The 13,426-nt window shown below is 37.9% G+C and overlaps 1 long non-coding RNA gene and 1 pseudogene across 3 annotated transcripts in view; both read right to left on the reverse strand.

Annotated features, from left to right (window-relative positions):
• LOC110187781 (uncharacterized) overlaps positions 1–13,426 on the reverse strand; it is a 231,703-nt gene that overhangs the window by 195,108 nt on the left and 23,169 nt on the right. The window lies entirely within an intron of this gene.
• LOC147642994 (dynein light chain 1, cytoplasmic pseudogene) lies at positions 12,872–13,226 on the reverse strand (annotated as a pseudogene).

Below are 13,426 nucleotides of genomic sequence, written 5' to 3' on the forward strand. Positions count from 1 at the left end.
AATAAGATGAAAGGGCAGATTGAGAGCCGGTTATTTTAAATTTAGCATACAGTCTAGATTTTTTATTTTTAAGTCGGCTCAACTCTTTAGTAAACCACGGCGGTTTATTCGAGCTTGGCGGATAATATAACGGAACACATTCAGTAAAAAATGAATTCATGGCACTGTAAAAAATATCCACGGCAACTACCATGTCAGTGCACATGTATAGATCGGACCAATTGAACTCGTTTATAAAATTATTCAGCCGTTCAAAGTCCGTCTAATGACAACATAGGACTTTATTGGCTGGACGGTCAGAAATATTCTGTACTTCACACCCAATATCAAGAGTCACATCGAAAGTTGGATGATAAGGATCTTCGGGCTGCGTCTGAGGCACCACCCTTGCTAAACTGACTCGCAAAATCAGAGACGAAGCTAAGATTGAGCAAGCGCTGTAAGGAATTTCGAACAAGGTTGACTTGAGACAGCGAAATGACGAACAAGCCAGCGATAAAGTCATGTTGTGTAGGTGTATGGAGAGTATTGGTGTAATTATTTTAGCACCTAATAGCTCCAGGGATATTAAAATCTCCTAGGACTACCAACGGCCTCTATCCAAAAGTCTACTGGAAACCATCTGAATAGCGGAAAGGTGATTCCAATAAAAAGGAAGTTCCCACAGTGGAGGCATGTAGGAACAGGTTAGAAAAATGGAGCTACCATTGATAGATAGCTTCACACTGAGGAATTCAACATCGTTGCATTCCTCGAAGATTAATATTTCTGACGTGAGTGAGGAGTCCACCGCTATAAGAATTCCACCCCCGCGTCTGATAGGGCGATCTAGCCGATATACTGTGAACACAGTTGGAAAAACTTCGGAGCTCAGAATCTCCGGCTTTAACCAGGTTTCTGTGAGCACAATAACCTAAGATGCAAACGAACGGCTATCAAATTACAAGTTGGGAAGCTTACTACGTAAGCCTCTTGCATTCTGATAGGTAATACCTAGGGAGTAGGTTAGTTGTTTGGGTCGGGATTGGAAGACGTAGAAGGCGCAGTGGTATGATCAGACTTGGGAAGAGTTATTCCTACAGGCCGCTTTTTCTTTTTCTTCGCCTCGAACTCATTAACAACGATATACTCTGGCCAGAAGTTGGGAGAGCAAATAGTGTAAAAGTGCTCGTTAGGGACATTTATTTTTAAAGATTAAATGTCCTTAGCGTAAGAAAATTTCATTTTTTCTTCCTTTATATTAATTAAGCCGCCAAAAGAATACACTTGCAGCGTCAAACTCCCGGAGGATCCGGCTAACCCGATCTTTCAGCCCAGAGATCTGGGTCGGCGGAAAGAGTGGCGGGAGCATTTCTCCCGATGTTGCCTCCCTTTGCGATATGTTCTCCCGCGGTGAATGTGGCTGTCCCCGCAACTTATGCCAGTCACATCAGCTACTAGCAAGATCGGCTTTTAACGCCCCGCCGCCACTATGTGGAAGGAGCAGAAGGGGATAAACCTCCCACCTGCTTAGTCTATGGGAAACTCCTGGCAAAAGAGGGTCAGCTACGAAATTTGCGTTTGTGCCACAATGGCCGGAGGAAGAACGAGCCTGGTAGCGTCTGACCCACATTGGGCGGCTACAAATGTCCTGGGTGACAATACAATTAACAAGAATGTTTGTTAAAAACAAAACTACTCCAGGTGGCAGCCACAGTAGTTTACACTTCAGTGAGGATCCAAACGGTTAGGATGGATTTTGTCTAAGCTTTCAGCCAAAATTATTCTTTACAAGTTTAAAATCATTAACATTATATTCAATTCAATTAATTCCTTATTTATGTGTCTTTTAAAAATTTAACCAATTAATATCTAATTATACAAATTTTTGAGTGTCTTCATTTTCATTCTCAGTCTAAGTTTTCATAAACTAAACTAAACTAAATTGGTTATGAAATAAAATGTTGTAATCTATCCTTGTGTACTAGATGTTTTTTATTTTTATTACTTACTAGCTGTACCCTGCCAGGTTTCTCTGTGGCATATTGTGGTTAAGAGGGCACTTCTGAATACATCAAGGTTATGGCAAAAGCATCTTCCTGGCATAAGGTAAAGAAGGCAGTCAGAGTTGTCGTAGGCGGATTTAGGACTCTTTCTTGCACATTCTGTGAAATAGACACGTTGACCATTCTCCAAATTGACTGCCAAGTGAACTACAGCTGGGTAGCGGTCATGAATTGGGAACGAAAATATAGCCATGCAGCCTCGTTGCTGCTTATGTATCTTCCAGCCTGGTATTGAGAGATTTCATCGACAACTCGTACTGCATTGCTGTCACCATTTTCTGCCTGAACACCAAAAACTGCCATATCGCTGCCTTTATTCACGTACTTGCAGTTATATTTAATCGATTTCACGGAATTGCAATATTCTACGTTGATGTGCGCTTATGTATGATTTTGACAATAGTGGTGAGTATGGAACCACCCAACGATTGTCTACCTCAATATCACCAATTCTCATGTTTAAAGTTGCCGAAGTCCCTCCATCTTCAGTTGACCGTCTCCTATACAGAGGAACACTTCCCGTCTACCATTCATTGTGAACATGGGTTGAGGGTACCACAAGGGCCATGGATCATGTTCTTGATGACAACTTCATGCAATTCCGTATTAACCTCGGCCCTTGGAATCTCAGCGCATATAACATCGTCGATTTCGTCTGGAGTAATTTTATCATACAGCCAAATCAGTATGTGCGCATGTTTCACCATGAAATCCATCAGTGACTTGAGCTTTTGTCCGAAAACACGGGCTGTGATGTCATGCCTATCCCTATATGATTGTCCAGGAAATAACAGCTGAAGGTGATAAATAAATCTGGACGGCCGTAGCAACGAACACATTCCATGGCATCTTGAGCATATTCATGCATGTGGCGTGGACTACCTATGTATGAGGGTGGCAAAATCGTAAGCTTTCCAACGTTGGTTTCATTACGGTCATTCATCACAGCATCCCGCAAATGGATATATTCCTCGGACCGATGTTTCGTCTGATTCAATCGAAGGAGCCTGACAGTATATGCAGGCCTGATGCATCCGGCCAATAACGACATTGCGATTCGAGCTGTAATCAACAGTTGGATTATATCTGAATGCAAGACGATTGTATTGCAGGTTTTGATCTGCTGCAAGCTGTAAACGCGCTTCAGCTACCCTTGCCCTGTCGCGTTCATTATTTTGAGAGTGAATCAAATCGATTGCTGCAGAACGCGACAGCCTAGCTCTCAATCGTTTTCTCTCAAGCCTATCTGCTCGTCTTTCTGCTGATTCCTCGTTGTGCATCTGCATTGCTTTCAGCCGCTCAGTCTCTCGGATGGAGACAAAAAAATAAAATTTTTATCTCCAATTTCTTCTTTCAATATGTTTTGAATGTTTGACAGGAAAAGCTTTGATTCAGCTGGCTGTCTGTAGAGGGCGCAGCAGTAAGGGCACGGGGAAACGCGAAAAATGGATATAATCGCAAATGCAGATAAGCTATCAACATCAAAAGTAGACAATAATCGAGCTGGAACCTCAACGCATGTTGTGTAAAAATTCGGGCTTAAACGGTTCAGAAATTTTCAAGTTTCTTCTTTCAATATGTTTTGAATGTTTGACAGGAAATTCTTCGATTCAGCTGGCTGCCTGTAGAGGGCGCAGCAGTAGGGGCACGGGGAACTTTTCAAGTCTATGAAGGGAGTAGACACGAACAGAGCATTTTTATATATATAGATTATAGTTATGTTATCTCTATCTCCTATTTGTTCTACCTTATAAGGACCAGTATATTTAAAGTCTAGCTTATGTCCTGTTTCATTTTTTAATGAAACCTGATTTGCTATTTTTAAATCGAAATCTAAACTAGTTTTGTAACTAATAACTAATAATTTTTTGTTTTAGCTTATGAGATTCTAGCATTAGTCTAGCTCTCTTAAAAGCTTATTCTGATCTAAATTTGGATTCCTTAGCATAATCTTCTATATTATAAGTCTGTTCTATCTATGCTATTGAAATGTTTTGGCAAATTTGAAGTTTGACCAAAAACTAGCTCATATGGACAATAATCATGTGCCATAGAGAGGGGTCGTTTTAAACGAAGTATTGTATCCATACATCCCAATCTGTTTTGTTAACTGAGATGTATGAACGAATGAACTCATTGAGTGTTCTGTGGCTTCGCTCCACGGTACCTACTGTTTGGTGGTGGTGTGCAGTTGAAGTTATGTTTTTAATATGTAAATATTTACATAGATCTTCAATAATTGAATTTTCATATTCCGTTCCCATGTCCGTAATGAACGTCTTCATTAGACCGCACTTTAGAATAAAATCTTCAAAAATAGCTTTTGCTACTGTATTTGTACTTTTGTTTAGTATTGCTATAGCTACTAGGTACTTCGTTAAATTGCAGATGAGTCTTACTGCGTATTCGTGTCCATTATTAGATTTTGTTAGTGGACCATTTGTATACACAATTACCCTGTCGAAAGCTCGTTGTGGAGTTTCAGTTATAGTTAAGGGGGTCTTTGTATGTTTAGTCGTTTTAGACTTTTGGCATTTTGGACATTTACTTATGTACTGTTTGTAGCCGCCTTTTAGTTTTAAACACTTCTTATTCTTTTCTTCTCTTATTAATATTTTCTTTATTATTTATTTAAAATCTTTTTATACTTGGTTTTATCTTTTCTTCACACTTGTCTTTACACTTCTTGTCTTATTCACGTCTACTCTCGTTCAAATCCTCTCACCAAGTGATCTGCCGCTCTCAGCAACCACTCAGACAACCCCGATTCTCTCAGTCAGTCGCTCTCCCATGCTCTCTCTTGAGAGAGCGTAAAATCTCAATTAGAGTGGCTAGAGCATACTTATCTTAACTGGCCTGCTACAACTCGGCCGTCCTGACTTTGAGATAGCCCTCTATCTCTGCTTAGTATTATAACTTAACTATAATTTACAATTTGTTTTTTTTTTCATTTACAATTCAATTCTTAGTTTACTATCTTAATTATAAGTAGTTTTAACCAATGTCTAATATTATTTGCACTCCAAACACCTTGATATGGATTGCGAGACAACTGAAACCCGTCAATATCTTTAAGCAAATATCTGTAATTTTTAACACTTTTTCAATTACATAAGGACCTTTATTTTTTGGAATGAGTTTTCTCGAAGCTTCTACAGTGCTATCAAAATTCTTCACCATAACATAATCTTCTTCTTTATATTCTGTAGCAATTTTCTTTGTATTTTTTTTTTTATTATAATATTTTTCATTCTTTATTTGAGACTTTCTTTGTTCATCTTCTGCTTCTTTTCTAACATCTTCTAAAGTTTTTCTAACATTTTCTACCTCATCTTCGTCTTCTAATCTTTCTTTTAGGTTACCCAAAACTTCTCCTCTCTGTGTTATCCCAAATAATGTTTCACTAGGACACTGCTTGGTACTATTATGAATCGTATTTTCATTGCATACTCTTACTTTTTCCATAACTCTCCCAATGTAATCCCTTTTCCGGTTCTATCAATTTTGCTATCATAGGTCCTAGACTTCTATTGATTCGTTCAACTTGGCCATTAGCCTGCGGCGAGCCTGTCGCTATTTTTATATGCTTCATGTTACTTTTTTCCATAAATTCTGCAAAATCAGACGATGTAAAACAACTGCCCCGATCTGATACTATGCATCTAGGTATACAATAAGCTCGAAAATAATCTGTTAATGCACTTATCACCACTTTTGTATTCGTAGTTTTTGTTGTGTACAACCTAAAAAACTTTGTAAAAGCATCTACGACCACAAATATATGCTTTTTCGCTCTGCTACTATCTAGCGGCCCACAATTATCTATATGAATGATCTCAACAGGTTTGTTGCCTGTTGGTATGCTATGTAAATGTCCATCTCCTCTACCTACTTTCGGAGCATACGCTATGCACTTTAAACAATTTTGAATGTGTTCTACGACTCTATCTTTCATGCGTGGAAACCAATAGATCTTCCCAATAACTTCTAACATTTTGTCCCTCCCAATATGACCCAATTCATCATGATATTTATATAGCACATGTTCCTCCATTCGATTCGGTACGTAAAATAATAATCTGTTTTCATTGCTTTTCCTAAAGATCACGCCATTTCTCATTTCATATAACTTATGCTAGCTACTTTCTTACATTTTTCTAATTTCCTGAACCTTTACATCTTTTGATTGACAAATTACTAAATTTGTTTCGAATGTATTTGCCTCCACTATCATAATATTGTTGCATCTACTCAATGCATCTACATGTTGCATTTGACTACCTGCTCTGTGCTTTAATTCATAATGGAATTCCTGCAGCTGTAGAGCCCACCTTGCTATTCTTGGGTTCAACTCAATCTTATTGAGGGTTAAAGTTAGAGAGTTACAGTCTGTTACAATTTTAAATCGGTTGCCTAGCAAATATATTCTAAATATTCTTAACGCGTAAATTACAGCTAAAGGCTCCAATTCAAAACTGTGATACTTCGCTTCCGTTGAAGTTGATCTCTTCGAAAAATAGAAAATAGGATGTATCCTGCTGTCATCTTTTTTCTGAAGAAGCACAGCCCCAAATCCTAAAGCACTTGCATCACAGTGAAGTTCGACATCATCTCTGTAATCATATAAAGCTAACACATGCGCTTCCATTAACTTCGCCTTTAAAAGCGAAAAACAATTGAACTCTTCTTCTTCGAACCTAAAAAGCCTATCCTTTCTCAATAAATCATATAATGGTTTTGCTAATATAGAAAAATTCTTTATGAATCGTCGAAAATACGAACAAAGACCCAAAAAGCTTTGAACTGCTTGCACCTTGCCTGGAATCGGAAAATTTTGTATAGCTTCTAACCCCTTGCTATCAGCCTTAATCCCATCTTTTGAAATTAGAAAACCTTAATATTTGACCTTATCTTGTAAAAATTTGCATTTATCCATTCTCAATTCTAACTTGTTTTCTACTAACCTTCTAAATACTTCTTTTACAACATCTAAGTGTTCTTCTAAACTTTTGCTTGCAACTAAAATATCGTCCATGTATATGATTACCTTCTTTTCTCTTATCATATCCGAAAATATGTCATTGACGAATCTCTGGAATACCTGCGGGGCTGTTTTAAGACCCATGGGCATCCGTAAAAACTCAAACTGCCCCAACGGGGTGGTAAACGACGTATATTTCACTGACTCTTCGTTAACAAATACATGAAAGTAGCCATTCTTAAGATCCAATTTTGTAAATACCGATTTTCCCACTAAGCTATCTAAAAGGTCATCAATTAATGGTAACGGCTAATTGTCCTTAGCCATGATTTTGTTCAATTTTCTAAAATCTATGCAAAGTCTAAGTTCACCCGACTTCTTCTTCACTAATACGATAGGAGTTTTCTAAAATGTTTATATCCATCATTTTCTTATCAAAATTTTCGTACAACACCCCTCGTAGTTCCTCACCTAACCCTGTACCTACTCTATTTTCTTCTAAATTTGTACCTAACATGTTCTCACCAAAACTTGTACCTATTTTACTATTTTTCTCTAAATTTGTACCTAAAATGTTCTCACCTAAACTTGTACCTAAAAGATTCTCTCCTAAACTTGTACCTACATCTTTTTGATCTAAATCTGTACTAAAACTACCTTTATCTAAATTTTTGTCCACTAAAATTTCACTTTCTTAACTTCCGCAATCTAATTCTTTATCCACTTCATAAGGGCCTTTAGTATTGTCATTCACTAAACTAATGTTTTGTATTACGACCGACTTGGGTTTTACATTCCTCTATTGTAATCATTTTTAAGGTTTCTAAATTAATTTCCAACTTACAAACATTCATAAAATCTCTCCCCAGCACAATATTACAGAGCAAAGATTCGCTAGCCACAACAATTAATTTAAACCAAATCTTTATTTTATTTTTTAATACAAAGCATAATAATTTTCCATAGCTCTTAAATAAGCTTTTGTTTAATCCAAATAAACTTTCTCTTAGAGGTTCTAACTTAATGTTTTTCGGTATACAAGAACGTTTTATGAGCGAAACTGGGCTTCCCGAATCTATTTGGCACTCTGTAATAATAGGCTGGTTCGTATTTGCCACACAAAAAATTTTGAATACTCTTACATAGTTGTTTTCCACCTCCTTATTCTAGGGACATACAGCAATTCGGTGATCCTCTGCGCCACAGCCATAACATGAATTAGGCTCTCGCTTTGGCTTGGTGCGCTCCCACTTCCAGTGCCCCTTGCCGTTGCAGTTGTAGCCTCGACTTTCGTTGTTCGTCGAAACCGCCTTTGCTGCCGACGCCTTCGCCTTAATTGACGCCCTTGCTGGCAGCTTGATGTCCGCAAACGCTCGCAACATTCTCCTCGGGGCATCAAAACATTGCATTTTAGCCTGCATTCGAAGACTTAGTAATGGAATGCCCTCTACGAGCCCATCCACCAGCTCAAATTCTTCCATCGCCACATCCCGAGCCAATCTGCACTTCTCTTCAAAGTACATCGCAAATTGTTCATCCGGCGACCAGACGCATGCCTCAAACTTGAGCCTTAATGCCGCTTTTGATTCAATGCCCCCAAAAGCTAGCTTTAGTTCTTCGATGAGCTCGACCATCGGCTTCGCCAACCGTCCGGCTTCAGCATGCAGCCATTGTAAGAATCTCCCGACAAAATTCGCCGCTGCATGTCTGTTAATCAATGAAGGGCCGAAATACTGTCCCACTGGTCAATCCACGATCGCACACACACCTTGCTGCCGAAGTCCATTAGCATTTCTCTGGCCATGTTAAAACCAGGTGATGCGAAACTGTCTGTTGCCGTTTCGCAATCTCGCTGTACGTCGCCTCTGCCGTCTCCTCTGCCGTCGCCTCGTTGCGTGTTCTTGAAACTTCTGGTAGGTAGCTGTTCAAAGTTCTCGGAACTGTTGTTGTTGGCGTCGTTGTTTCGTCGCCCGCCACTGTCGCCAACTCCAACGCCTAGCTGTCCTGCCTTCTCGGAACCATGCCGAATTCGAGCATTTTCGTCTCTTCCATTCCCGCCGTCTTCGTTACTCTTGCTGCCGCCGACATTGGCGCCGATCTGGCAATTCAAATTTGCCAGAATTTTTCTCGCCTTGACAGTTTCCTCGCGCAATTCTCCAAGAGTTTCTTTGGCGATCTCCAGCTCACCGTCGCTTTCCACGTCCGTGTCACCTAGCTTTTCCATCTCCACACACTCTTCCGGATCACTGCCTCGAATTCCAATCGGGACCTTGGCTAGCCTTGCGAACAGCTCCGCTTTTGTGCCCTTCGTGGACAAATTTAACAGCTCCAACCACCGTTTTAATTGCACAATCGTTATATTCGCTATGTTCAAATTCATTATATTATTTTAGTTTTCCAAATGATGAGAAAAATTTTGATTCCGAATCCCACTTTGTAGTTTTAAACACTTCTTATTCTTTTCTTCTGTAGCCGCCTTTTAGTTTTAAAAAAGTTTATAAATCCGTGATGGTTATTCTAGGTAGCGCATCGGCTACATAGTTGTCTTTACCCTCTACTGTAAAATTATATTCCTCCAATTAAAGTCTCATTCTTGTTAGTTTGGAACTTGGATTTACCATTGAAAATAAGTTGGTAAGTGCTCTGTGATCTGTTTTGACAGTAAAGTGTCTACCATAAATATATGGTCTGAAGTGTGTTATTGCCCAATGAAAAGCTGCTAATTCTTGTTCTGTAGTGCTCTTGTTGCTTTCACCTTTCGTAAAGAATCTTGATGCGTATGCAATTGGAAGCTGTAGCATTCCGTCATCCATTCGAATTTTACATCTTTCTTACATAATCTTGTTATGTGACGGGAGCATTCATCGAAATTCTTTATAAAACGTCTGTAATAATTGCAGAATGCAATGAATCTTCTAGCGCTGTCCGCATCATGTGGGACTGGATAATTTTGAATGACGTCGTATTTTTTGTCGTCGGGCAAAATTCCTTTATCTGTGCATTTGTGTCCTAAGAAAGTTACTTCATGCTTGAAAAATGAACATTTTTCAGGATGCAACTTTAGGTTGTGTTGCCTACATTTTTCGAAAACATCAGTTAGGTTCTTGAGCATATGTTTTTCGGAACAACCTATAACTAATAAATCATCCATATAGAGAAATTCTTGCGAAGGTTCTAATCCTGAGAAAACTATAGTCATCATTCTCTAAAAAGAGTTTGGCGCTATTTTTAAACCGAATGGTAATCGCGTGAAGCGATATGAACCATTGTTCGTTGAAAAGGATGTGATATCCCGTGAACTTTTTTCCAGTTTAATTTGATGAAAACCTGACATTAAGCCAAGGCATGAAAAATATTTGGCTCTACCTAGTTGATCAAAAATATCATCAGTTCTAGGGAGTGGAAATTTATCAGACAAGAGCTTTTTATTGATTTGACGATAGTCAATTACAAGTCTCCATTTTTTCTTTTCCGAATTTGGAAGTGACTTTTTGGGTACTAGTAGAAGTGGGCTATTATAAGGCGATACAGAGGGTTCCACTATTTTATCATTAATGAGTTTTTGTACTTGTTTTTGAATTTCGTCTTGTTGACTATGAGGATTTCTATAATTTTTAATATATACGGGTTTATCATCAGTTAATCTCAGTTTTTGTTTATAAAAATTATTGGTAGTGATTGATTCGGTTTCTAATCCGAATACGTCACTATACTATGTGCATAATGCTGTAGGCTTTTCATTGAATTGAGGCGGGAAGTTTTTCGAAAGTTGTTATAATAAAATTATTTGCCTGGCTTCTAAGTCTGTTTCTACAACTTCGTTGTTTGACAATGGTTCATGATTAATGTTTTTGATATAAACTACTTGTTCTGTGTTTGTGGTATTTAGTAATATAAATATATATGAATCTTGAACTGTTGCTATGGTATTTGCAATATAAATACCATGCTGGATTTCCTGATTCGGAATTAATACACTGTCTTCTTCTGAGTTTATTTCAACTTTACAGATGACTTGGGATCTTGCTGGCAAAATTAGGGAGTTGTTGCCAGAACTGTATGCTATAGGAACATAAATCGGATATTTGAGGTTATTTGGTCTTATTATAAGCCAGTCTTCAGACGGCTTGAAATCTAATTGACAGTTGTATCTTTTGATAAAATCGTTACATAGTATTCCATCACATGGAATAGCGAATTGCATATTTACGATATGGAAATCATGTGGAATTATGTACTTAGAAGTTTAAATTTCAATAGAAGTTAAACCTTTTGATTTGGTAACTTCCTGACGTATACCCTGTATGTTTATGATGTGCTTATCTTGAATACTTTGAAAATTATCGTCATTTTCCTTAAATATGGATATTTCCACGCTTGTATCTGGTAGAAAAACTAATTCTTTCCTGTATCTACGTTTATGAATGTGACAAATGTATTTTGACTGAGATTTAAAGTGTGAACTTTAATGTTGTTAACTGTCGTGTATCTTAAGTTGTTGGGAGTTTCCCGAATTTGTTTGGGTTACTCTAACATTGTTGTTGTGGTTGTTGTTGTTACCACCATTACTGTTGTTTCCACCGCCACGGTTGTTTCTGTAATATTATTATTTTGGATATTGTTATTTCTGTTATAACCATTTTGATTATGTCCGTTATTTTGATAATATCTGATATTGTTACAATTACCATGTTATTGTTATAACTACCGCGATAATTATTGTTATAATTTTTACCGCGATAATTATTTCCACGTTGGGTGTACAATATGGAATTGGCGCTGCCTGTCATATCAGTACTACATTGTATTGACTTAGTGACGGCTTCATTCCTATTCGAGAAATTGCCCCATTCCAATTTTGTTTTAAGGCGACCATGCTCACAATTTTTAACCATTGTTGTGATGGCTTCCTTTGTGCTGAATTTGTCATCATGTTTGACCGATAGGCCTTCATCAATATACGAAGCTTCTAGGAGCTTACGTAGGTTGTCAATTTCTGTTTTGAATTTCTCTGCAGTTTTACCTTTTTGGGTTGTTTTTGCCATTTTGGCTTTAACTGCGTCGGATGTTTCTCCGACTCTGTTTCTTGGACTCTGTATAATGTTAATCCAATTATTTTGGATTTGATAATTTCTACAGCCAAATTCTCGAATGTACCTTTTGTAAGGTTAACCAACTTCAAAGCTGTTACAAATCTCTGAAGGTGTATCCTCTGCCCGTTAAACTCCGGGATATTCGATATTTACTTAATGTATGGCCTTTGGGCAATGGTTTTGTTCGCCATTGTGGTAGGTTTTAGCTCTACAATGCTGTCGCAGGTATCAGAGTCTGTTGAGTCCTGATTTGACAATTCAGATTGAGTTAGGACTGCGGGAATAGTGAGGTTATTGAAGTCTTTTTCCTCTATTTCCTCATCATCTATCTCAGCCTGCTCAAGTGCAGGTGGATCTGTCAATTCTGACTCGTTACCTGTCTCGATTGTCAGTGGGGTATTTAGTATAGTTGGCACTGAAATGGCTAAATTATACCTTTGTTTTATGTATATTAAGTTCTCTCGTAATTTGTTCAAGAACTTAGATACTCGAGACCAATGGGCTTTGTCTAGCCGGTCTCTTTGGTCATGTATAAGTATACGCGCAGTGTTGAAGCGGTCAACTAATATTTCAGCATGCTTGTTCACAGTATTTTGCTGTGCTTGCCGAGTTCTTGATAATGACTTATAGTATTTGTCAAAATCAATTTTTATATTTTTTAATTCTTTATGTAATTCGTCCCATTCCATTATTTAATGGAATATTTTTGGGGACATCGCTAGAATCATTCTCATATATATAACTTCAAATTTTTAACCTCTCTTGAACAATAAAATGGCTAACTTGCCCAAATAGAAGTAGATGAAATGGTTCGGCTCATGTGACACATATGATCCGAATTCACTGCCGACAATGCAATGCCATTTGGGTTCAAATTTTATGTCGAACTCAGTTTTAATATATTTGGCAATATCATGTTCGATGCTATTCCCGCTAAGAGCCTGTGTTGCGCAATCACACTTTTCTGCAACTCCTCGCTCATGTCAGTACTCCTAATGCCGCCTCACTATTAGACATTGTGTTTTTTTTTTTTTTTCAATTTTTTTTTTTTTTGTGAAATTATTCTTATTTTTTTAGTTCTTAATACATCTTTGTAAAGATATACATACAGTCGAGTCCCGATAATTCGTACCCCGCTAAATCGAAAATCGCGTTTAAACAAATCGCTTTGCTTCGCTGTCGCTTACTGGCATTCGGTCATAAGTACACAAGCAAACTCACTTACACACATACCTTGTACATAACAAGCTGAGTGCATATAGCCGGCCGCTGATTTTCGTTTAAGTCGCGCTGATAAACAAAAGCTG

This window comes from Drosophila serrata, unplaced genomic scaffold (assembly GCF_035046125.1).
Source record: "Drosophila serrata isolate PLE 108 unplaced genomic scaffold, ASM3504612v1 contig_308, whole genome shotgun sequence".
NCBI lineage: Eukaryota > Metazoa > Arthropoda > Insecta > Diptera > Drosophilidae > Drosophila > Drosophila serrata.